This window comes from Rhea pennata, chromosome 16 (genome assembly GCF_028389875.1).
Source record: "Rhea pennata isolate bPtePen1 chromosome 16, bPtePen1.pri, whole genome shotgun sequence".
Taxonomy (NCBI): Eukaryota; Metazoa; Chordata; class Aves; order Rheiformes; family Rheidae; genus Rhea; species Rhea pennata.
This window is the reverse complement of record NC_084678.1, coordinates 14322640-14349556: the sequence shown is the minus strand read 5'-3', so window position 1 is coordinate 14349556 and position 26917 is coordinate 14322640. Positions and strand designations below refer to the sequence as shown.

The following is a 26917-nucleotide window of genomic DNA, read 5'->3' as shown; positions in this document are numbered from 1 at the left end:
AATAATAGTAACTATCCAAACAACAAAAACGATTCCCTTTACAGAAAAAGCAGGATATTCTACAAAATTTACTTGCATGAATAGACTCCATTAAACTAATTAAAGTATTCATGTATAGGGATGGCTCATATTACTGCCTACAAGGGAAATTTTTCTTTTTCTTCTCTTTTGCTTTTAATATCTACAACATTACGAGTGAACTGACTTAAAAACAGATCACACTACTGAAACTGGCACAGGTTTCATGAAGAATTTTGCCTGGAAATGTGGAAATGCCCTAACGTTCCCTTCTGTTCCATACTTTCAGCGGCAATAAATGGTATATGAACTACAAATGTTGCTTCTATTAGTAGGCGCTATAGCTGAAAAATAACCCCCAAACTTTTCCAAAAATATTTACTAAAAGTAAAAAAAACCCATTTTTTTACAGTTTTGTAATATAAGCTATGCAAAGCATTTAAAGAAGAAACAAGACAAGTATTATTCAGTCTATTACATCATACCATTTTTATGACAGTTTTAACATGCAACAGGTATAGCAACTCAAAACAAATTACTAGGCAAATAAAAAATGTTAAAAGAAGAGCAGAAGATCTGGTTTCTTGCCAGCCAAGAAAAGAGAAACTATCCATAAATAATCCTTTGAGTCTCCAACACGACAAAATTTCTACTTTGTAGAAAACATAGCACCAGCCACTGCCTCCACTGCATCATACCTGAAGAAGGCTTCTGTCTCCAGCAGGGCATCACTCACCCGGTTGTTTCTCTGATTACTCCAATGTCCAAAGAGTTTTTGGCAAGCAGCCTTGCACTAAAGGCAGGTCACAGTTTGAAACGTGGTTGGCAAACAGAATATTGGGTTTTTTTTGTTACATGAAAATACTAGCAAGAACCCACAGTCTGTCGTCTGAATTACAGTTTCTAAAAGTTTTCCTAAAGCAGATATAAACTTCATCGGGCCCTTCTGATTCAAGTTCATCAATTGCTTTTAAAGATTCGTTTTGGTGCCTAAATACAGGGGACTTGATATTTCTTGTGCTCAAGCATAGGCATCGGTTGATGCACAGTCACCATGCTTATATGCACAAGCCAGTTACTTATGCTGCAAACCGTTCTGCTTTAATTCGCACTCACTCTCATCTGATTCGTGTGCATGTTGGTATGGTGAACCCATCTCAAAACCAAGCCTTTACTTTGATGTTGAGACAGAAGACCAGCTCCACTGAACCCCAACCAGCCGCAGTGCCAGTCCTCCAAGAACACAGATGGCTCAGATCTGCACAGTTCCTGAATTTTTAGAAAAATCAAACAAAAATTGCAAGCGGTGCAAGAAATAGCAGGAGGTGCAAAAACCTTTGCACCTGCCCGACCGCAGCAGCAACTGCTCCCGCGCAGGCAGGTGTTGGCCAAAGGCAGCTCTACGCGGGGGCTCAGTCCCCCGAGCAGTGCCTCCCCCTGCCCAGGGCTTTCCCAGCCGCCCGCCCCGCGCGCCGCCCCACGCGCCGCCCTCCGGCTCCCACGCCGCGGGAACCCGCAGCAGGGAAAGCCGCCCAGCTGCACGCTTGGCTCCAGAGCTGCTGCTTTCTCTGAGTGACAAAGGCGCTGAAATGATAACATGAAAAGGTAGTGGGGAGGAAGGCAACCATCTGGGGAAGATCCCCCCAACTAGTAGTTTCAGGATGAAAAATACAGGCTGTCTTGCTTAAAACCGCTGTCAAACGTTTACACAGTCCTCCTCCCGGGGTATTTGCGCTGCACAACGCACCCGTGGAGCGGTGATATTACATGTTAGCTCTCTACCCTGTTATTTCTGGCTGCTTAAGCAGCAAAGGACCAATACCCTGTTGAGCGATGCTCAGCTGGTGTAAGAGAAAGCGCTGCGGCATCGCTCGGCAGCTCGCTCCGTTCCGACAGCGACGGACGGCTCGCGCCGAGCCCCCCGCTCTCCCCACGCCGAGGAATCGTGGGGATACTTCTTTCATGAGCTAACCCTTATCTCACCAACTCTGTGAGGGTTAGGGGTAGAAAGCTCATCCACTGGGACAGCTCCTCCTTTCTGCAGTGATTTGCTGTTTATTTATCCTTCCTGGAAAGGTGATATCCTGAATTACGACGCTGAGACACCTCAGACCCACGGAAACCCGCGCAATGAAAGGTCAACACTCCCACAAGCACATTAGCCATTTCTAGGCCATAGCTGATGAGCTGCCAATCACACACAATTTTACATTAAATTTCATTTACTTTTAAGTCACAGTGGTATGAGCAATGCTGTACATATCCATCAACCAGTTTCCAGTGACCACCAGCAATTAACAGCCTCTGTTCACACTATAGTCTTGTTTCCCAACTTCAGACTGACATCCTCCTACCATATTTATAGGCGATCTCTCAGAGAGTATTTCCCAAAAAAGCAATTCACACCTGAAACGTATAGTACACACTAGATCATCCTTCTAATGAGAGTCTTCTCCCTCTTCATAAGTCAGCTCTCCCTGGATACAGGAAAAGCATTCCGGTCATTTCGATTTAAAAGTGAACTTTAAAAAATCCTTTGCCATTCAGATTACACAGCTACAGAAATGTAGACAAAACTGTATCTTAGACTTGGCAGGAAATTGCTAAGTGATTATTAAAATGTATTTACCTACTACTGAGTATCGTATAGAAGAGCCACGGAAAATGCTTGCACACTGTCCCACCTCAGACCCCCACATTTGGAGGCGATGGTCTTGAAAATCTTCATTACTTTTGGCATTACATGCCGTTGTCTGTTTTTCAAGCTGAAACCTAAAGGGAAAATGAAGGACGAAGGTCCTCAGCTGGGCCAGACGGCACTAATTTGACTCACAAGAGGAGGCAAACAAGTCGCATCCAAACACTACCTAGTCTACCAGGGAAGGAGGCCGAGCCAGAGGAGCCCTTGGCACAGCAGGTTTAGGGCTGTTCCGGATAACGAGCATCCGCAGGACTGATCGGTACCCACGCAACAACCTCCCAAGCAGGGGCTTACGCTGTTAGTTGTCTATTTTGGCAGCTTCCTGATGCTGCCATAGTGGCAAAAGAAAGCCAAAACATGATCAAAAGTCTGCAAGAATACACTGGGGCAAGCAAGGAGAGAAAGCAGTAAGGCAGTCTACAGTCTGCTAGCTCCAAGCCTTAAAACTTCAGCTAAACAGTGTTTAGTGATTTATGCTGCTTAGGTTTAGCAAGAGGGACTACTAAAGTAGTCTCTTCTGTCTTAGCAGCAAGGTAGGGTGTGGGGACATGAGGTCAAATCGTGTCTCGTTACACCACCTTTTAATTTGTCTGATTAGGGCTGAAAGAATTACATTAGAGATGAATTATTCCTAGAGCTCTCTTTAAAGCAAAGAATTTAAAATTCTGAAAAGCTTTAGGCATTCTAAAACACGTGAATATTTTGCTGTGTTTCTGCCCAGAAAATAAAAAAATCTTTATTCTTCAAGCAACAAAACTGTGTTTCTTCTATTAATGAACAGGAAAAGCTTGTCTGCGGGGAAAAATCTAGTGATTAGATTGCTACTGTATGTTGCTTCCAAATGTAAAGCCATTTTGCTTGAGACAATATTAAGATGCCAAGATGCAAGGTTTGATCATTAATTTTGGCTAACACTACACATTAATGTTGCTGCAGTCTTGGATTTTCTTTCTCCCCTCATTTTAGACAACCTTAATCATGCTTACAGCAAATTCTAATTGCTGAATCGTATCACTCTCCACCTTCTCTAAGATGCTTGGGGCAAAGAAATAGTGAAGATTAATGACAGACGTGTAATTAGAAGCAAATGTAAAGATCTTGTGTTAATCATTCAGAAATAATTTGATAAATAAGAAATTCTGAAGAGCTCTGAGAGTAAAAGATGATAAAACGAGTCCTGCAGCACAAAGCTAAGCAATTTTATGTGTATGACACTCCATGCAGCTGGGAAGAGAGCACTCACACGAGTACACGCAAGCGTGCGGGTATGCAAGGGAGGGTTTATTAACATAATGGGATTCAGCATGGAAGACCATCTGTTTTAATTGAGCAAGCTTATTCGTACAATGCTTTGCACCACTAATCTTGTTTAGATTAATGTTAATGTTCTATTAAAAGGTAGTTTATCATCTCACAATACTGAGTTAAAGCGATCACATCCGTAGTAATATTTTGGGCTCTCTCGGAGGCAGAGAGCTTGCTCATTACCAGGCTATTGATCATCCTACAGTGCATCTATTTCGGCTGGGAATCTTGGTTAAAAGTAACCAATGGTCTTTTTTCCAATTAGGGGAAAGGCACAGATAAAGATTTTTATTTCATTAATTTAAAATATAAAGGGACATCATCTACAGAAAGACTTGCACACATTTGGAAAAATACAGGAGTGATGTTTAGCTATTAATATATTTCAAGTTGTAATTGAGAGAATAAGAATAAAACTGGGATGGGGTTTTGGGGATTGCTATTTTTTCTTTTCTTCCTGTGATTCTGTAATTCTCACTGTAACATTTGATCTGTCCTTAGCCTGTACTTTTAATGAGAAAGAAGGAAGTTGAATGTTTCTTGGAAGCACGGCTATCATTAAAAACATAGACCTGGGGCAAGTCAAAGAAAGTGCAGTAAAGCACATTTTGTATGTGGATCCCAAACCCTCAAATTGTAGGAGGCATCAGCAGGTCCCAAAGGTTTGGGTTTGGTTTTTTTTTTTTTTTTTTTTTTTGCAAATATGGCAGAATATGAAAATGAGCTCTCACTTCTTCCCTGGCTGGAGAATATTCATACCTAAAAGCTGTGGCTATTATTTTTAGATGCCTGTATTCTTATGACAAAGTTATGCAGCTAAGAACCTTGCACTAATGAATCATTCTGTGATTTGTTTTTTTGGGGGGAGGCTGGAGCTGGATTGGCAGGATGAACAATGAACAACAAAAATAGGACTATAACCAGAAAAATAAACTCTAGGCCCATATTTCCCTTCAGATTTCTCCTTAAAAAGTCTCCTTTGCCAGAACACATAAAAAGCCTTGACAGTGGTTAGGCAGCTGGCACGCTGGCCGGCTGCCGGTTGTTCTGAAACGTTGTCTCTTTGTTTGCGAGTACTCGCCCCATCTGTCCATCTGGATCCATCAAATACGGCCTGTCTCGCCCTGAAACGGCAAACTCGCAAGGGCAGGGAGCAAGTCCTCTGCGTTCCTCTTGTACAGCTCCTGGTACAAGGGTGTCTACAACTGCAGCTGTAATACAAACAAAATAGCAAAAGAAGCAGCAGAAGAACCCTCCCCCCAATTTCACTAAGTTAATACAGAGCGTGGCTCGAAGGAGTCCACTTAGAATTTTTATTTCCTAAGGGAACATTCATAATTACATTTTGGACATATGAACAAGGAAGATGAAGGATACCAAGAGAAGATGAAATGTATGTGCAGAAATTCTTCACATGCCATTCTAAAAACAATAATCTCAAAGAGCAGTAATTCAAGTGAGACTTCTTCCCAGAATACCAACACATGCCAGTCATTAATTAAAATTCAGAAAAGCTTCTTTGTGGTACAAAAGCAGCACCATTCCCCTTCTGCAAAGCAGGGAACCTGAGAAGGTGGGTGATTTGTCCGGGAGAAGACGGCTGCTGCTTGCCGAGCTGTGAAACTCTCCAAGCAACACCCGACACCTGCTCCTACCGTTGAGTACCGGATTTTCAGATGCTCCCCAGCTTAGCCTGTGCTAAGTTTTAAGTTTCTCTCTAACGAAACCTGAGAATATCTGGTACACTGAGCTTTCGAAAATCCCGTCTGAGCTGACTCCAAAATACACTAATTATGCGGATTATGTAGGACACACAGGCATCTTCTCGTTGAAGAACCACGCTCCGAGATGAAATCCTCTCTTAAATGGGTGTAGCTCTATTGAAGACGCTACCAGCTAAGGACACGTATGAGCCACAATTTTTCAGGAAAATGTGAGAAGAGATTTAAATGAACCCCTTAAATTGCAGAGCCAAAGCGTTAATGTTTCCCTTGAAAAGCAAAGACGCGTTTCTATCCCTAACGAACGATATACATCTACTGCTAACAAGCCATGTAACCTCTAACTGAATGTCGACAGCTTCACGAGGGAGAGGCACAAGCCAGAAATTACAACGGAAAAGCCGATGGTGACCAGGACTACAAATCACTGCTTCCCTGAATACCTCTAAAGTTCAGTGCTCCGAGCTCCGTCCAAGGCACTGAAACGAGCAGTGACAAAAGCAGAGGAGAGCGCGGGGACATCCATGCCCCCGGCAGTTTCCACAGTTTGCCGTTGCTTCCCGGCGATCCCACCGCCGGCAGCAGCCTGCCCGCTGGGTCCCCGGGACCGAGGGGCTTGCCTCCCCGGCCGCCCACGCCGTGGGGGCCGTTTCCAAAGCTCGGCGGTGGATGTGCTGGCGTACGGCGCAAAGCAGCGGGGACTGGAGGCCGCAAGGTCCTGGGTGGTGCTGGAAGGGCGCCCGTCCCCGAGCACTTTGCTTCCCTGCGCTGAGCCCGCGAGCCGCGGGAACAGGCGCCGGAGGAGGTGGGCAGGCAGCCGGGGAGTGCGAAAACGCTAGGGCAGCGAGAAACTGCATGGGAAGTGCGAAACGACGGGGACGACGCTCTTGAAGAATCACGGTTACCGGTCAATTAACTTCAAGGCTTCTTGGGGGTGGTCTCTGCACACTCTTTTTAATTCCATCAGCAGTTGTTTTCGACATTAATGTGCTACGAGCGCTTTCTTTTTTCATTAAATCTAAGCTAAGCTTTGCAGCGCCTTTTCAGCAAAGTGTGCAAGGACCTGCCTCACCTTCTGCTGGACTCATTAGGGGAGAGGCGTAATCACACAACCCGTGATGTAAAACCACCTTAGTCCCTTCCCTTAAAATAACAGCTTTTTTGTTTCATTTCCCCACACAGAGGAGCGAGGAAGCAGCAGCACCCTTGGGGGTCGCTCCTCTCCCGCGACAGCACTGGGGCGGGCGCCCGCAGGTGGACCAGGCGAGCGCGTGGACCTCCACGGAAGGCCCACGCCTGAACACTTCGCTCAGTCGGGGCCGATTTTGTCAATAATATAATTCAGACCGTGACTCAAATCTTCTCAAGACAGAGAAGAAATGCCTTCGGAAACCTGGGACTAAGCCGCACGGGCGATTAGCCAACGCGCTGTCTCCGCACATGACAAATTACACGTTCAGCCATTGTTTGGAAGTTTGGGATTCGCTGTTGGTGGTAAACTTTTTACTAGAACACACAGATGGTCCTGCCTGATCTTGTTAATGAAAAACTCTCACACAGCTACAAAAACAGACGTGATCATCTGTTTTTCAACATTCTGAAAAAAATCTACAGAGGTGTAAGGTGCTATACAAATGAGAATAATTAGCTTGTGCCATCTGTGGACATTAAAAAAAGGAGAGTATCTGTATTCCTACGTTTTATAATGATAAGCATTATGTCTCCAGCAAAGTATGCGCTTAATAACTTTTCAATTTATTGTGACCTTCTGCTCCAATTTACTTAAGGAACTGTAATACTAGCTGTGCCTCACACCTTTCTCACCTTATAATTAGCAAGTAATAGAAAATGCTATTAAAAAGTAATAAGCTCTCTGACAATCCACTGATTAACTCTGAAGATTATAAAGTGCTTTGGAAAATACTTGGTTAAAACATCAATTTTATCTAGTTCTCAGTACTGATGAAGAGTATTGGTGCATGATCAAGTCTTACAGTGCACCTGCACGTAATGGAGCAGGAACTGAACCCTGGACAGTGGCTCAAAGACAGACTAACACTTCCCAACCAAAGTTTAATGGTGCACTGCGTTATTCCCCTGCACATGTGACACTGTATGCCTGCGGTCTTTGGGGAGGAAGGGTTAATATTGATAAGTACATCCAACACAGAACAGTAAAAGTGATCCAAGTCTAGGGCTCCAAGCCACTCCCTGGAAGTGAACTGCTGCACCTGGACTTTATTTGCCCGGGGAGTGTCCTGACATTCACCTCTAACTGCAAAATTCTGAGAATGGACAAAGAGCAGCACTGCAAGAAAACGTCTTGTACAAGAAAAAACGAGGAACATTATAATCGGCACTCTACAAGCTCACGCTAGCTGTCACCAAGCTTGGTACCAGGACGGGAAAGAGGAATCCCTGGCAGGAGGGTGGCAAGCAGAGCCTAGGTCACATCAGTGTCTTCTCAATACCGGCATGAGGACACTTGGAAAAGCTGCTCCCCCAGCCCATTGCCACCCTCTATCACAGCAGGCTCTTGGGTGAAATATATTCTTCCATAGGCCATTCAGCTCTGAAATCCTATCATATTAACAGTTTTCATTTCATTTTAACTGAAAACGAACAGTATACAGTGGGCAAACGCCAATCCACCATACTGTTGAGAACAGGAACACTGTTGCCTTAAAGCCAAGCAGAGTATGTGCTGCCAGCATTCCCATTCCCAGAGCTTTTCTACCCAGGAACTGCTCTTACACTATTCACATGCAGAAAAAAGCAAACAGCTTTCACTCTCCAAACCTCTAGGGAAATGCAGCATTTTTCTCAACAGCATTTTCTACATGGATCTCCAAAAGGAACCATAACCCCGCAGCACCAGGTCACCGAATGCTACATTTTATTCACGATTTAATGTTTTATCATCATTTTGTTAGATGCTGATATCAGATTCCAGGTTGTACGATGAAAGATCCAGGCTGCAACCTCTGGGTCCCAAACTGCCTGCCACCTAGAGAAGACTAAAATATATAACGCCCCCCTCACTCACTTCATAATCCTAGCACGAACGCCTACAGCCAGGAATACAACCCAGAGATACACCACCCTTATTCTCTAACCTGTTACATGCTGTAATACCAGCCAAGGTCCATCTTTATTCATATCTGACTTGATGTCAGGACAAGTGAGTGAGGAAATAGCAGGTACTAAAAGTAAGGTGGTGAATTTCCTGACGCATGGTTTTTAATCTACTCCGACAGAGTAAAACCCATCCCATACTGGGTGATGTGGATTTGAGCTACTGCTGTACTGTCTTTAGAAAGCATTCGGAGACTAACCGATCGCGACGGTTAAGTTCAAAACTGTGAACAGGACAGGTCCAACTTATAATAGCTCCTTTCTGCATTCAGACACACTCACTTTCTAACCACCCCATAAACACACGCAAGGTTAGTCAGTCTTTGCTCTGTTAGTCCTAGGACTTGGAATTGTTTTACCTTATAAACCTTTTTTCCTCCAACTCACCCATTTTCATCTCCATTCCTAAAATACTTCTTATTCCCCCCCCACCTTGTTGCTTGTATTTGCAAGATGTGAACACATGTCTCTGTTTGATGAAGGATTTAGCATATGAGTCTTTATTATTACTGCCATACCATGCAAACTGCTGCCTCTTCTAATTGATTTATTTTAAAACTTTTTTTTCAAACATGCTACCCCTGGATAGAAACTAGTGTAACTTTATTCTGAGATTACTTCAAAAAGCTTGTATGCATTGCCACCTCCTAAGTGCACTCTGAAGTCAAATCAAGTCACAACGTCATCTTCATAAAATGGGAAATGATAAGAAAAGAATGAGTTCTGTTATACAAATTACAAGCAATTCAGTGTGGTGCTTTAATGTCATTCCTGTTTTTCAAAGACGTCAACTGAACATGCCAGACAAGTAAAATGCCCATATGAAATTAAGACACTAAAAGTAAATGTTTGCTCCTATATTGTAAAGAACCTCATAAATGTCAGAGGTTTTCATTTCATGCACACTACAGCTTGTAGAGATACCAGGAAACATTTGGTTCTAATGGGAAACTGATGTACATTGCAGTACTGTACTGGCCATTAGTATCCATCCAAGCGATGTTTTCATGCAAGTCTGAATTGCCAAGCACACCACACTACAAGGAGAGTACAAAAGTGCAGGTTTAGTTTCCACATTGTTTTAGGTGTCAAAGAGATGAACAATTCATGCACTACTAAAAAACACGGCAGGCAGAACTTTGTGTCCCTTAATCCAAGCAAGCTTTGGAAATTCTTGTTTTAATTAAATGTTAGCTCAAAGTATCACACCATCTCCCTTTTCTACCTTGATCTGATTAACCATTAACCTCTGGAGCTTGCTTGCATAGATTTAAGGCAACAGAGTTGCCCCAGTTGGGCATGAGGCGAAAGAGGGGGAAGCAGCAATGAGGCGGCTTTGGAAACATGCTCAGGGCAGGACTACGTTTCACTATTTCTTGTGCCCCCTTTTCTGCCCACATTTCTGGGCACAGGAGCAGCTGGTGCAACCTTTCCACCAGTTGGAAAAAAATTACTCTCCATATTACCACATACAGCTGCAAGTCCTCCACCTTCTCTCCCTCTCCGGCACGTACTTCATCTCTTTCCAGTTTCCTCGCAAAGGTGTAACCTTTCAGTGAATAAACAGATAGGGAGCAAGGAGAGCTGAGAAGACACATGCCTGGGGAAAACCAAAGAACAGCATCTGTGATATAGTGAAGTGGGTGACTGCAAGCGGAGGAGAAAAAGTGGTGCTGATGGCTGGTGACTCAGCTTGTCATCTCTCTGCTACAGTGACCTTCCACTCCCTCGCAGCATTTTGGGAGGTACTGATTGCATTAAGATGAGCATGACTGAATACCATTACTCTCCCCTTATCGTAACCAGGATGTTTCTGTGTATCATGTTATTTCAGTACCTCCTACTACCAAGCAACACTGCAAAAGCCCAGTGCAAACACAAGGTCAGGTTTCCAAAAGGGATCAACCTCCTAGTTGTTCCTGCTGGGACACAGGTATCAGCGCTCTTCCATTCCCATTATAACGCATGCCGACGCAGATGGAGAGTCCTCAGTGATTCAAACCTTATTTTAAACCTACTAAGTTCATTAGGTGATTAAAAGGAGGCTCCATCCTTAAAAATCTGGTCTCAGCTATGAGAACAGAACATCTGACCCTGGCCTGCTTTGGAAATGGAGGGTGAGATCTTCTCCCAGGGCAGCCGTTATCCAGCAGTGCAGGCTGTTCAAAGGCAGACTTCCCTTTCGAAGAGCAAAAGCCAATACCGGCTCAAGTGCTACATTTTTTATTCTTGGAAATGTTAACAAGATTTTTGTGTTTGATTTTTGGCTTTAAACGAGTCAAATCAAAATTAAGGGATTTCCGTGTGTGATACTGAACACACACACTTTTGCATAAGGGATTTGTGTTTTGTAAATTATACCCTTTAGCCATATCACTAGTCATTAACCTAATTTAAATTTCAATAAGATGATTCTCAGCTTTTACCATTAAAATTAACTAGCTCCTCACTGCGCAGATACGATCAGGAGGCTGAGGTGAAAGGATATCACCAAGTAAGTCTGATTAAATTCACTTTTTATTCAGCAACTCCTTGTACTCCCCTGCAGTGATACAAAAGCAGCTCCCAAGCGACCTCCCCTCACTGGCGGCTAACGTGTCAAAGTATCCCCTTTGCAGTGTCTCCAAGGCCACGCGCTGCCTGCTGTTTCTGCTAACTGCTGTCTGTCATGTATCACTAAGATTTACAAAGACACTGCTGGGACCATCCTGCGGGTGCCTCTCCGCAGCGTGTTCAAACGCAGAAGGTCACTCCAGGAATTACCCGTGCGAGCAGCAAAGGCAATCCTGAGAGACAAATCTGCTCCCTTGCTGCGTTATCCTTGCAGCTCTTCGTAGTCAGGACTGACGGGATCTTCAGAAGTTTGCAGTCGTACCACGGAAGGAGTCGTACCATGCAGCCCAGGAGCCGAGCTGTGCCGCTGGAGGCCCAGGAGAAGGGCTCAACGCCTCGCCGGCCCGGCCTGGAGGCCAACGGGACAGGTTTTCCAAAGGCAGAAATATCTGCCAATGAAACCCATCGAATCCAACGAAATCCACCCCGTTCAACAGCATCTCAGGCGCTCTTCCCAAAGACGCTGCAATTGCTGACGCGAAACGAGCAGGCTGAGCGCGAGCACCACGCTTTAGCAAGCGTTAAGGACAGGCAAGCTGCTGGGGCGCTGCATCTAGCCGAGCGCCGGCTAAGAAGGCACCGTGAGGCCAACAAATGAAGACAGGGAGAGAAGCGCCGCTCCTGCCGAGCGTCCGGAGGAGCGCTCCCCCCCGAGCCGTCCCACGCCGCGAGCTCGCGGGCCAGCAGCCACGGCGCTGTCAGAGCTGATTTGCTGCCGGGCTTCGTCTTCTGCAACTTTTTCCTTGCAGAGGTAGCTTTAGAATCAAGGGTCAGCAGTAACGGCTAGCAGAAGGACAAACAATTTGGATATTTGGGATAAAACAGAGAGATAAGACTTTTTTAGGGCTTCAGCTGAGAAAGTATTTCCTCTTCACAAAAGGACATCCCAGAAATAACTCAAGTACCTCAGATTTTATGGGTCCTAATTATGCAGTAGAAAATTAACAGAATCATGTATGTCATAGAAAACAGGTAAAAAAGGACCTTGAAAGGAAATGTTACTTTAATTGAATTTCTTTGTTCCCTTGTTATCTCCAGCACCTCAACAATGCCTATAGTGCTCACAATCTTCTGGGAATTAGGAAAGCTCCATTTCTTTGATTTCATTCTCATTTGAAACTTATATGAGAAATATAACTGTTATGTAAAAAATCCCCATACATACAAGAGTATGCAAAGGACACACGGTGCTAACTGTCGTGGGGTAAGCCTGCTTCGCACAGCCAGCAACAGACGTAACCCACAAATTCTAAATTCCAATCAAATGAAACTGAAGATTAATTGCAAAATCCATCAAAGCACTTTGGGGAAAAATGGTAAACTGTACATAAACATTCAGGGACTTGCACAAATTCCTGTAGCCTATAATTAGATTTACTGAATGCTATCAAATTCAAGGCTCCAGTGCAAACAAAGACAGTTTTTGTTGTTTTAAGATGCGTACACAGATACATGAAATATGTATAATTACCCATAGTTGTTTTGCTTCCCTATTTAATTTCAACAGCACAAATCCAGTCAATGCAGAAGTTTCTTGTACACTGGAATAACTGCAAAATCTGAATGTCTAAAAAGTTAAATAATAAAATAAAAAATGGAAAACATTCATATGCACTGGATGAAGCAGTTCTGCTAGCAAACTCAGGGTAGGGATGGTGGCATCCTGCCACTTTCAAGAAAAGCTATACCTGGATTTAATTTCACTTTGAATTTTTCTGAAGGACAGAAAAGTATGATTTTGGCTGCACCTTGTCTGCTACATTTTATATCTGGCTTCATTAAATTCTCATCTTTACTTTTCGCATTACAGAGAAACATATACAAAGGCCCTTAATCCTGCAACTGGCTCCAGGTGAGGAGACCCACTGCTGGCACACAGCCCGTATGGCTTTAGCTAGCCTTCCTGCCGCTACAGCTCTCCGGAGCCTACCAAACTGAGTAATATCCATGCACAGGATCTTTGGGAAGCACCACCATTTTCCCCCCAAATCCCCAACCCCCTTTTCTGTAGAGGCTTTAAAGAACATTTTAATAGCAAATTCACTTGGCCATATCCACCCATATCACACATGCAGCTGTCTCAAAGAGGCGGAGACAACAGGGATGTTCTCACTGCCAATTACACTCTGTGCTTGGGGGTGCCCAAGCCTTTCTGTTACAGAGGAATTGAATCTGTCAGCGTCTTTCCCTTGAAAACAGGTGCATTGTTAGAAAAAAAAGCTTGAATCCGTATCCAGCGCTAAAATGATGCAAGACTTGCTGCTTCTCACAGTCTAAGTCTACATCCATGTGTTTAAATAAATACATATTTTTAGAAAATGCATGATTTTATATCATTATGAGACTTAAAGTCACAGTATGTTTAAATACATACACACCCAACAGACACTTTAGGAACAAAATTATAGATGACAGTATGCAGCCTTTATTGTTCTATGCACAATATTTCCTACGCTTGCAGAAAGAATACACTAATCTGCTCCCTAGCTAAAGTATTCTAGAATTAGCCAGAAGACACTTCTTATTATTATTGGTAGTTGCAAGTTTAATTTTAGAAGTGTAAATCATATAATTAAAGCTTTGACATAAGAAGTGATTATGTTCAAATGCAGCTCTCCATGTTACAAAAAATATGAAGGGATGATTTCAGATTTCGGTATTTAAAAATAATACCGAACAGTTTAGAAGCACACTAAAGAACACCACATTAAATGTAGTTCTTCTGCAAATGCACTGGAATAGACCTATGGTCCTCATCTTCATATAGCTGGCTATCAATGAGGCTTTCATCAGGGTTAACTATCAAAAAATCAGGCAAACTGGACACCTCACCTAAGCTCTTTGGGGATTGCTGCACACACATGAATTACATGCGTGTGTTCACTAATGTCTGCTGGTGCTGAAGCATCTCAGCACATGCAGAAGCAGATCTGTGTGGGTTCAGTGCCCAGGACACATGAGAGTGCCTGCACATGTACACGTCATGTGTAAGGTGCCAACGCAAGAGCCAGCACAACCAGCTGTGCTGCCATCTGCACTCAACGAAGGCACGTTGGTGCAACAGCAAGACAGTGGCAAAAACAGCCCTGCTGGGTGGCAACTAGTCCAGCAGCCACTCCAGCTTCACTCTGGTGTCAACTAATCCAGATTACGGAATTTAGGATGTGGAAATAGATAGCTATCAACTGGCTACTCCATTATATCTTGCCTCTGATTTCTTAGACCTCATTCAGAAGATTCAGAAGGCAACACATACAATAACTGGATGGTGTCAAGGACAAGATTTTTGCTTCCACTCTGTGTAGAGGCAAGCATGAATCCTAACCTCAGTAGTTCTGCAAAAGCTCAGTAGCAGCATCAGCAGGATCTTGCGGGTGCAGGCACAGGAGAAAGACAGAGCCCAAATCCTTGGTGATGGAGACTATGCTCTGTTGGCAGGACAGTGGCACTGGACTCAGAAAGGGACGTACATGGGGTTCGGACAGCTGGAGAAACACGGGGTAGCACAGAGCCCGACACAACTATGAGGTCCAGGGGCTGTGTAGCAGGCTGAGCATCTCTCCTGCCCTCAAAGCCACACAAGACTGTGAAGAAACTGAAATGACTTTTAGCCATTATAACTATAATAAACAACTTCCACATGAGATATCTGTGCTGTGTCTTTCAAAGGAGTATGACAAAATCTCCTGCTCTCTTCTCAGAAAGGTTTAGCTGCAATAAAATTTCTACAGCTTCCTCTCATCTTTTCCCCTAACATTCTGGAAAGAATCAGCATTGCCAAGATGAAATAAATTGATAGCTGTACAAGATACATTTTTTAAGCTTTTCCAGTTTCAAATTGCATGAACAGGCCTAATGTAATCTCTTAGACTTCATTGGAAATTCCGACCTACGGGAATTTGAAGACTAACTCACCTTGACTTTTGATTGTATTTTGAGTCTAATTGGCTGAGTATCCTTGGAAAAATCTTTAATTACTTGTTACATTATTTCTTGAAGTTACAGCTGAGAAAGAAAAGCAAATAAGAAGCTGCTTATCACATCTATCACAAGGTAACAACTTTGCAAGCGTACCACTGAACCTCTTGTATAGAGGCATTTTGGTCTCTCTAAATTCCAGGTCCCAGTAAGCCACATGCTGGAACCATCCTGAAAGTGCACAAGCAAAACAGCAGAAGTGGTGAAGTTAACCTTTGCTCCTTGAGTTCGGTTTGAACAACCAGCAAATGGGGGTATCCAACAACCTCTGTAACACAGAGGTGATTTTGGAAGAAATCTGTCAGAGCTCTACTTCTTGAGGACGCCTATAATATTATCTGCAGTCTATCTAGATCCAAGACAAAAGATGTTTCTATACTTTGTAAAGTAATGTAATCCGATGGTCCAGATATCCCTCCTTTTTCCTAGACATTTAGGGTCCCTCTAAGAAATATTCACTTATCAAAAATGTGCTTTGTGTCGAGTAGGGATCTAGCTGTGAGTAGAACTGACATCTAAATTACACAAAAATGTACCACATAATTTGACTTTCTTTGATTTCTGTAGTAAGGAGCGCCGAGCAGGGTTGAGAGCCTGTACCAGGATAGATTATCACTGGTATCCATTTACCATCACTGAAGCTTATGCTGGACACAAGTCACAGAAATTTATTTTCCTGATGATTGAGATAAAAGCCCTCAGAATTTGTTTGTCCCACAGAATTCATTCATGCAGACATGAATTAATAGCCTGTAATTTAGGAATTGCATACATTAATATCTGCAGCAGTATGAACACACTATGGCCAACAGCAAACATGTCCCAGGCTTTTCTCAGACTGCTCACTAACCTCCTTCACGATCTCATTGATGTTGGTGTTGATGTTGAAAAGATTAATTTTTTTAAAGAATGAAAACAGTATGTGTCACTAGCTTCTTGCTGCCGTACACTGGCAAACACACAAACTGCAAAAATCAATGAGCTGCCTGATTCCCTTTGCTTATGGTGCCTTTACACCGTGCACAGCTTCCGTCCTGGCTCAGCATCCCGCCTGCCTGAAGGTCGCAGTGTTACAGCCCTTGGAGGAGCAGAGAGGGAGAATGGGCAGTGCTGTGGATGTTCCCCATGTCTCTGAGGTCTACGATCCCTGCTGTGCCAGGCACTAGGGATGTGAGCAAGGGGTGGAAACATTTCCAGCCATGTCTCCCTTCCATGCCCACAAACATACTCAAATCTGCACCAGATTTACACCTGAGGCTGGATTTAACAGGGCAAATCCCATGACTAGTAGCATGAAGATAACCAGATGCTATTCCATAGCAATCTGAAGGAGTTGAACAGTGTCCCTTCCTCCTCCTCATCTACAAACCTCAATGGACACATGAGACTTTAGATCTGCCCACCAACACACACCTTCTGCTAAGCACAAAAACCTAGCATTTATTTGGCATCATTAGCAGGACACCAGGACCAGACGTGGATTCAGTGTGACCAAAACTGTATTCTCCTGACTCCTTCTCCTGATAGCAATTTCAAAGAGAGTCAAAATGACATCAAGTACCACAGTGTTGGTGGTACACAAGTAAGGTGTTGCCACATCATAGAAAGCTTTGTAAGGAACTTTATGGGGAAGACTCTGTGTCATTTTTTTTCCTAATTAGTAACAGCAAGGTTCTATGTTGGAATTTTTAATTTAACAATACCAAGCCAGAAATTTTCTTTTCCACAGGCCGAAAATAGGGCATTTTGACAATTAATAACTTTTCTGAAATTTTGTGAACAGGGACTTCCGTTGGAAGTGGCCCTTTCCCATAGGCAGAAGCAGGGATGGTGAATCAGTAGCGTTAACCAAAGACATTTTGATATGAAATTCCCACCAGCTGTAATACCTGGAGATAAGTCCTTGCCTGAAATGCCCATATCTAAGCAGAAGAGATGGGAGTGAAGACAGAAATGTTAGAATCGGAGATGAGACCTGGGACAAAGGGACTTCATGTGACTTATTCAGTATAAATACCTTCTTCCTCTGTACTCCTAATTTGTTGAATTAAACATTAGGACAGGGATCAGGTCACAATAATTGACACTGGGATAAGGTATCCTTCCTACCTCATCCACCCAGGGAGAGTCAGCCTAGATCAGCAGTGACTGAAAGTCAGTGTCAGGTTAGTCCACTTTGAATGGTGACTACCCAGTGAAACCACAGTGAGCTCTGAAGGGCAGGTTTCCAAGTCCTGGTTGGAATTAATCAGCAACTTCGAGGGCACTTTCAGTATAAAAGTATAGGTCACCCTCAGCATGATCCAAATGATATGCAGATATGCAGAGCTGGAAAGGACTGCTTCAGTCTTTCATTCAGTCTGGTACTCTTCTGTCCTATGCAGTTGTGCCACATACTCTCTCACCAGCTTCTCTGCTGAAATCATTTGTTCTCTGGACCCCATTATTTCTCCTTGAATGTTGTTCCACAATTTCATCGTTCTGAAGGCCACTTCCAGTCTAAATGCCGATAATACACTTATATCCATTTGCTTTTAGGCCAACACTGACCAATGAATTTGAGGCCCATTTCCCATGTAAAATGGGGACCCCTGTGGAGTTCACTGTATGGCTAGAAAACCTTAGTTTTCTCCAGAGTTGCTAGTCTGAAACTTTTCATCAGCAAAAAATTGACAGTGGCTAACCTCCCTCCCTCTTAAAACCTCTAAGAAAAAGGGTGAGGTACTAAGCGAATGGCAGAGACTGTCTCACGGCTGGATGTGACAAACTCTTTTTTCTTTAGGTTTTAGACAACCTTCTATCACAAGACACAGTTGAAAGCAAGACTCACACAACCCACACTGCCTTCAGAAGGCCTAAAGGGGCTTCTTCTTCCTTTCTTCCTTCTAAAACTTCCCTGTCTGTCATTTTTGGGAACCTTGAATTTTCTCATAAAGTGCTAACTTGAGAAGTAATAGGAGTAAAGCATACAAAAATTAGGTGACTTCTAGCCAAAAAGGAGAAATGAATGGAAGAAGACAACAGAGGTGTTTGTTCCTTTGGTTATTACAGTAAATATCCAGGGTACATATGAATTAATGCAGCTAGAGTCCAATTTCAGTCTTGTCTTCAATAGAGAACACTCATTGATTTCACTGGCATTATTCCCAATTTACATTCTAGTAAATGGAACCAGTCTCGCTTTCCTGCCTGTCTCCAGGAGCAAGGTTTCAACAGTTTCAGGTCTTCAGGAGTCTCTACAGAGGCAACATTTCTCTACGGAGAAGAACAGTGGAGAGCTGGGGACTGGCCAGTTTCGTCTCTGGGGAACGAGGTGCTTCTCCAAAGCACAGGCCTATGATTTGTGGATACAACAGTCCAAATTCAGAGTTGCTTTTATGGAGGGGAGGAAAGGAAAGAACATACTTGTCCCTGCAGCTGGCAATTTGGAACAGCCCATCTGTTGAGAGTCAGCCTAGCTTTCGGCACGAGCAGTGCTACAAGACCAAGGCAAAACTCATTTGTGAGTGTGTGTGTGGGGGGAAAGCACTCCCTCTATCTAAATTATTGCTATTATCATTAGCCTCTAAAGAAGGTTTCATTCTGCAGAGATACTAGCTTAATAAATTTGCAGATGATTTCATACTGTAAACAGTTTGTTGGAATATTCAGCATTCAAATTCTTACTCTGATTGCTAAAAGGGTACAAGGCCGGGAGGAAAGCAGAATAAATCTTCAAGCTGTAATGACTGCAGGTTAACTCTATACCTCTTCCCAGTCTTACTACTATCCATGTCACAACTATTAATTTGGGGGGCTATGTTCATTCTCACTGCAATACATATTAATGCAGAAGGACATCAGACTGAATATTCTGTATTTTTTTCTGAATTACAGCAAGGGGGTGCACTGCTCTGAACTATCAGTGCTGTGTGGTTTGCTCAGCTGGCATGTTCCCCTCTCTGCGGCCCTTATAACCTTTATGGAAGCCTGGCACGGTCACTCACGCAAAATACAGCATCCTGAGGAGGACAAAGTATAGCCTAGAGGACCATATTTCACATTAAAATTCAAATAAATCACTGTTATGACAGAGACTAAATGAGAACACATAACAGCATGCAACACTGTTTTTGTGACAAATATAATCACTTTTTTTCAATATTCTGTGAAATCTGAAATGTCTTGGCCATCCTTTCATACGATGAAATTATAAACAGCAATCACACTTCCAAGCGCAGCCGATTTCCCGCTCACCAAAACGAGCCCTTACGCGTTTGCACTCCTGCATCAGGCGCGTTCCCCCTAGGTGCTTATCTCGCCAGGCTCCAGGTGAAAAGCGAACGTTACATATTTGACCTGTTCTGGATCAGGTAGCGCAGGGTGAAAGTATTTTAGGGAGTTATAAGAAAACACTTGAAAATGTGAGTCAGAGGGACTTTCCTTAATCTGTGTGCCAGAAAAAGCAGGGTTTTTTGTACCGCTATCACATCCTATTGCATTGGGTAAGTGGAGCTGCTCTTTGGGGAATAGCACTAAAGTACAGCAAGAACTCAGTCCAGTCCTAATGAACATAAATTTAAGACAGCAGACTGCAGCTGGGTAGGGAGAGACGAACGGGGGAGATCTGAAAAAGGGGGATGTATCTGATTTGCTGTGCTGGGGTTTTCTTCTTAAATTTTCTGAAGGGACAATAAGGAACGGATTTTTTTTCATTCTTAAATCCCACATTTTCAGTTTGTTAGCTCTTTCCGCTTTCCACAGCTCCTGTTCACGGCCTCTACACAGCAGATCCTTATTTATCCGTTTCTATGTTTGCAGTTACTTTGTCTGTAATCGCACCACAGCGCCAATCTCCTGAGAATAAATTTCATTGAGCCTAACATATACAGTTACAAATATAGTTTCTAGTAATACCAGCATCAAAGAATGTCTGTTTACTTTTAGTTAATCAAGATTATTACTTGATCGTCTCTCCGGCTAAAACACCCACCTGTATGACGCACTTTGCTTCAGCTGTAAAATGAAATCTTTAAGAGACGCAATCTTGGCACACACCAAATTTCAGACGGGGTTATATCGGGGTGTTACACGATTACGACTGACCATTCTGCTTCCCAATCAGTCCTAGCTCAACATCCCGAAATAACTCAGGAGCGCACGATCCGCCTCCACCGAGCCGCACGGCAGTGAGCCTGCCCAGCCTGATCGAGGCGGTGCCGGCGACGGCGGGCAGCCTCCGCGGCGTGCGGAAAAGTTGACTCATAGCTGGAACTGCCCCCAACTATTTATAATAATAGTAATAATAGCACAAGGCAACGAGGACGGCCAACTCCTGCCACTTCATTGACCCATTTTCCCTTGAGCGGCCATTGCTAGTTCGTGGAGAAAGCTCCTAATTACTCCAAGCAGACACCCACCGCACATCGTTAATACGGCCAAGTTGCACGCATGATTTCAAAGCACCAGGCCTCTGCTCTCGGAAAACACGTCTGCTTTGATCTTACTATGCAGCCAACCAGTAAAAAGCATTGCACATATTTTTCTGTACCTATCCAAAGAAATTTATCTTTTGCACCCTACTTCATGCCATATGTTGGGAGCTGAAAGAATGAAGGATTTTGCTGTCAGTCTCTGAAGGCAGCGCAGGCCCCCTTCCAACTCCGCGCGGCATCACATCTCCAAGGATGACATTTCACTTTAGCTTCTGTCAGCACTATCTGCAGCGTAGCCCCGGCACGCTGTTGAAAATATTCTTGATAGGCAGCTCATACGCGCCGGATAAAGTGCTCATTAATCTTGCCTTTAAAGTATAGAGAAGTTGGGTGGCAAAAGTCTTAAGGGAAGAGGGTTTTCTCCGGCGCGTAACAGCGGCTCCCGTTGCAATCCCTAGCCAGCAAGGTGAAACCGCGGAAGGCAGCCCGTGACGTTAGTGCCGGTTTGCTCCAGCGGGCGTTTTGCTTCACGGGCGCTCTCCCCGCTCCCCGCTATTTTCTGCCGTAGCCGGGGCAGGGCTGCGGCGGGCACGAAGGTGCCGCCAAGCCGGGAGATGCCCGAGCACAGCTTACCCCCTTGCTGGCCCCCGCGGTTACGTTTTGCAATAACAGTTTCCACCCTCCTGAAGAAAGAAATGTGCTGGGGTGCGGGAGGTTTCCACCCTCCTCCTGCCATGCTGGAATATTTTGGCATTTAGCGGAAATATTTCAGCCTTCCAGAAGCCGGTTCTAAAAGAAAAGTTTTAAAAAATTTTCTACATAACAAGGCCATTTTTTATGAAACATTTTGTGAAAATACAGATTTTTTTTTACTTGTTTTTAATCCCTTCCCTATTAATAGATTTTTTTTAATAGAGTCACTGTTTATTTTTCTGCCATTGCAACCTAATACAATAGAAACAGATGGTAGGTTAGGCATTTGTAACGAGTGACAAGAGAACAATAAAATGAAATAGAATATTTTTAATTAGCCCCTCACCTAAAAAATCTCTTGGTAGAAACTATATGACATGAAATTGCTTTTGACGAAGGACTATCAATCATTTCTGGTGATAATCCCCCAGTTCGTTATTATTTTTAAACCATTTAATGCTTATATCAGCATTCGTATAAGAGCACATGGCTTCGTAACAGAAGAACACACTAAACAATATGCTGCGTTCCATAATAAAGATAAATCCCTGTTTTGGATGGAGCCTTCCAATGCAATTCTATTAGGCATAAAAAGTCAAAGAAGAAAACAAGCATCGAAGAGACCAACCACTCTCTTTAGAGAAAAATTTATACTGCAAATGATTTAATGCCATTTATTTTAGCTTTATTAATCTTTGTAGTCTGTGAGTGTGAGTTAATTATACTCCTACACCAGCTGGATATGCTGGTTAAATCCAGACATAGCCTGACACCAAGCTCCGTCTCAGAAGATGCGGTTAACCCGCAACGATCAGCCGTCGCCCAGCCTGCTGAGGCCCTCCACCTCCTCGTTCAACCTAAGGTGGCAGAAAAGTGGCTGTAGCAGCCCCAGGTGTGCCTGCGCCCTGCAGAGGGGATGCAGAAAGACATCCCGTGAGTCAGTCACACGAAGCTATGAACGAATCGAAGAGCTTACCGGAGACGACGCTCTGCCTCCGTTCACACAGGTGAGACAGAGGCACACGCGCAACAGTGCACTCTTGCTAACACGCATGGCTTATTTTCCAATCATAAAGCAAATCTATAATCTGACTGGCAACATTTATTCCCCTCTATAAAGTCTGCATCCTGATTGTGGATGCACGTAAAATCTAAAAGCACATACACCTCACTAACGGACCTCTCTCAAAAGTGACACTTCTTCAGCCACAAACTCTGCCCTCTGCCAATATCTTAGCATACACATCCTTCTCAACCCATCTGCTTTGGAAAATGTGGCAGGGAAGAACTTCTGGTAGCGCCTGAGAGCTCTGTCCTACTGCCTGTGGCGGTAGGTGCAGATGGTGGGTTCCTCAACACAACCACCTTGTCCCTGCCGAGCAGGATGACCGACAGCTCAAGCATTGCAGCTGTGCAGCAGCTGTACAAGAGCAAGAAGATCTCCAATTCTTTCCTCAGCTGGCTGGGATGATGAAGAAGGACGTATCTTTGTGAATAAGATGACAGGCATTTTAGGAATACAAACCAGACAAAAGCACACCAGTCAGAAAGAATACTTTAAACAACAGAAAGCATCTGTTACACCAAGGTTTAATTATCACTCGAGTGACAGTACTGATACTGCCATGCCCCAGGATGCTGGAGGCTCCAACCAATCCTTCCAGGGCATACATGGGAAGTAAAGAGTGAGACCTTGCAGCAAATCTGCCTCCTGACTCGTTAATGCTACAAGATGTCTGGAATCGGAGTTTTGCACAAATAAGGCTTGACTTAGCCCTGGAGAAAGTAATAAGAAACTCATACATAATGCCTTTTAAGTAAAACCTATTGAATTTTTAGACTTCCATATTAAGCCTTCAAATACTCCATCTTATAAAGGTCAAACATCCAAACAAGAACTTGATTCATGTACAAACTTAATGACAGATGCTTGCATGGGCTCAGGACGTGCACAGCAGTGTGACTGTGTGTGCATTAAGCTGCCTTGCCCAGGAGAGCCCCAGACGATCGCAGCCTGTAGCTGCACAGTTGTGCAGGGATTTCCACCTGCAAAACTGCACACGCAACTTATCAAAAAGCAGGGCTCATACAAACATGCTCAGCAGACAATACTTTGCCCCAGGCACCCAACTGTGGTTCTACCCAAATAACAAGTGAAACAGAGAGAGGGGCTAACAGGTTTTCTCCCCAAAAGACAAAACTGAGATATTTCAGTGGGAGGTCCCCGGGGAGCATTTCAGAGAAGGCCCCTCTATGATACGTGTGCAGCTGGTGGCCCGAACCCACCTGAGACAATTTAATTGCAGCACTCACAGTAAACGGCGCTCTGCCCTGCCGGGGCGCGCAGCTTCGCTGATCAGCACTGAAGCCACTTTCGGTGAAGCAGAACTGAAGTGTTTATGCGAAAGCTGCTTATGTGGACGGCCGCTCGAGACGCCTCCTAAAGCACCGTGAACCGGACATGCTGTGGTGGGAATTAGGGACACTTCTCGACGGGGCCGGCTGGCAATCACGGGGAAGCTGGCTGCAGTTTCAATGCCACCAGCTTCACCTGGCCAGTCCTGACCCAGCCCGCACCTGGCAGAAGGCGGTGAGCACCAGTGCTCGCCCGCCCGGCGAGCCACCACGGTCAGAGCAGGTTTGGATTCGCTACGGTTCAACTCAGTTAAAACACCAGGAAGCGGCACCGTTTCCTCGGCAAAGTTTAGCTTGCAGAGAAGGTTCTCTGCTGACACATTACAACTTTCAATCAGAACATTATAACTTGCCAGACGGGCCACGTACACTTGCCTATTAACCTTTCGATGGCTAGCATCAAGCTATGGTATGTAGGAGATCCGGTAACATTTATTTCCCTGAGGAAGTTTTCATATTACTGCAATAGGTAAAGCTGGCTTCAGAAATTCGGAAGGAATTGAAAACACAGGAGTCAAGTGAGAAAGTTGCAATGAAGCATTTTGATATCACTGAAACAAAACTTTTTAGAAGGATTATTTCCGTGTTTCCAATTGAAAATTTTCAGACATACAATTACATGAGAAACTTCCACTCCTTTTTCTCTAACTGGGGTGAAATCCCCAAATTTTCCCCACAATGGATGCTTCCAATTTCACTCTGCTCCTGCCTCAAGCGCAGTCTGCCCTCGGTTCAGTGAGAATATTGAAATCCAGTGTATTCACATGATCAGTATATACGTTAGCGTGCCTTGGTGGTCTCCACCTTGGTACGTGCCTGTTGCCAAAGGACAGTTCCCCAGGTCCACGCAGACACCCTGGGGACAAGTACCCACGCCCGCAGCTCTAGGGTACCTGCACCCTCCCCGTGTCGGCGTCGGCAGCGGGGTCTGGCACGCCAGGCGCCCAGGAAGGCCGGCGGCATCTGACTCCCAGCTCCGCCAGCGAGCCGCGTGATGCTTCTGTCCCGGGTTCGTTAGCTGAAGGAGATCAACACTCTCCTTATCAACTGCTTGGAGAGTGAGGGCTGACGGGCGATACCGCCTCCACTCCAGCCGCTCCCGGGGTGATGAGGCTGTTTAAAGCACCTGGGGAATACCTGCACTAAGCAGTTCCCGTAACTGCAAGATCTTAGCCCGAGGCAGCACAGGCTCCGGCACAGAGCGCAAAACTCATGTAGCCTGTGGACACGCGGGTATTTCTTTCTCTGAAACTCTGCCAGGTTTAGCTAGATCATTACTGATACCCCGTTACCTTGTTTTTCAATATGATTAACCGCAAATCTAGCAGTAAATACATTATAGACTCACTATATTAAACCGTTTGGCATTATTTGTCATTCCTCTTGCATTTCATCTGAATTTCTTTCCAGAATGTGGTGGATATATTAATGATGGTGAAAGCTACCACTGTAACAGCCATACAGTATCCCAATAACACTTTTGTTTCCAAGTATTTTCATCTCAAGACTTCAACTTCAGGCAACTAAGCATTTCACCATCCCTGGGAAATGAGTAATTATTGTCACTCCCATCTAACAGACTGAGGGTCTGGCAAACACCAGTCACTGACTAAAATAGAAACAGTAAATGGGACATTAGGAATTGCTACACAGGATCCAGCCCAGGAGCCACCACCATGCTGGGTCCTACCACGGCCAGAGCAGAAGACTGGGGGGATCCTGCAGCAGGCAAACTGGGCAGCTTGCCCTGGCCTCAGCAGCTACAGATGAGCCCAGATCCCTGCACTTCCAAGCTGTCTTCTACTGCCAAGTATATATAGCCCCTTATATACAGGGCTGTATAAGGGAAAATACATGGGGCGATACTAAACACAGAAACCATACAAGATTTTTTCAAATCTGTTGTCCTTTGTACCCCTTCACTGCTTGGGCTTCTGAAGTCCATGTGAGTCATTCCAAGAGCTTCTGAGCTCAGTATGCAAATCTGGCATAAAATACATTTAAACAAATTGTTTGAGTTCATAAGGACGTGAATAATTTTGTTTTCCCTCTTTCTCATTCTCTCTTTTGTAGACTAAAAAAAGGATTAGTGCATGTCCAGCTATCTAAACTGAATCCATTTAGGAAAAAGTGTTGACAAAGGAGAATGTATATTCTTATAGCTCTGAAATCCATGCAGAAAATAAGTATTTCTAAGATAAATACCGCAACTTCATAACTTCAAAAAGTATTTGATGAAACAAAATCAATTTTCTTTAGCTGCATTTCATTTCCTTCTGTTCTAGTATTTTCTTTTCTTGACTTTCTTCAGTCATTGTGTGTCGTTGGTGTAGTGAGTATATTAAAAAAAAAAAAAAAGTCTAGAGCTCATCCAAATTCTGCTTAAGCAAGTGGGAATCATCTTTACCCTCAGTGAACCTGAGGTCAAGCCCTCTGACAGCCTTAAATTTTTGCCTCCTGATTATTTTCGCTCTATGGTTGTTTCTAAAACACTTGCATTGTTCAGCTTATTTAAGTCGTCTTTGCACATATCAGCACTTGCCACTTGCTGTCAGTGGGAATTCTGTATCTCAGTACTATTATTAAGCTAATTTCTATACAGGTTACTTATATTGGATTTTAACAGTTAGGAGGAAGAACACCCTGGAAGGAGAAACTCAAATGCAAACTGGATAATTAGGCATGTTCAAATTGCTACAAGTGTAGATGGCCAAAACAAACGACACAGCTGAAATATTTAGGAGCTTTTGTTTTCCAGAACGCAGAATCTTGAGCTGCGAAGTACAAAGAACAGGACAAAAATGAACTTTCTATGGCCTGAAGAGAAATCATTTAGGAAAGGTAGAATTTTAACAGGGAATCTGCAAGTAATTCGAGGAACATCTCAATCTCTTTAGTTTGGAAAACCTGCTGAAGGGTCTGCT

At 44.0% G+C, this 26917-nt stretch overlaps 1 protein-coding gene across 4 annotated transcripts in view; it reads right to left on the bottom strand.

Annotated features, from left to right (window-relative positions):
• CDH4 (cadherin 4) overlaps nt 1–26917 on the bottom strand; it is a 452425-nt gene that overhangs the window by 189887 nt on the left and 235621 nt on the right. Inside the window, exon 1 of one of the 4 annotated variants that reach the window (XM_062588918.1) lies at nt 20444–20550. The exons of the other annotated variants lie outside the window; for them this stretch is intronic. The gene's annotated coding sequence lies outside the window, so the exon portion shown is untranslated. Of the gene's footprint in view, nt 1–20443; nt 20551–26917 lie in introns of those variants that run through there. 4 annotated transcript variants of the gene reach the window in all.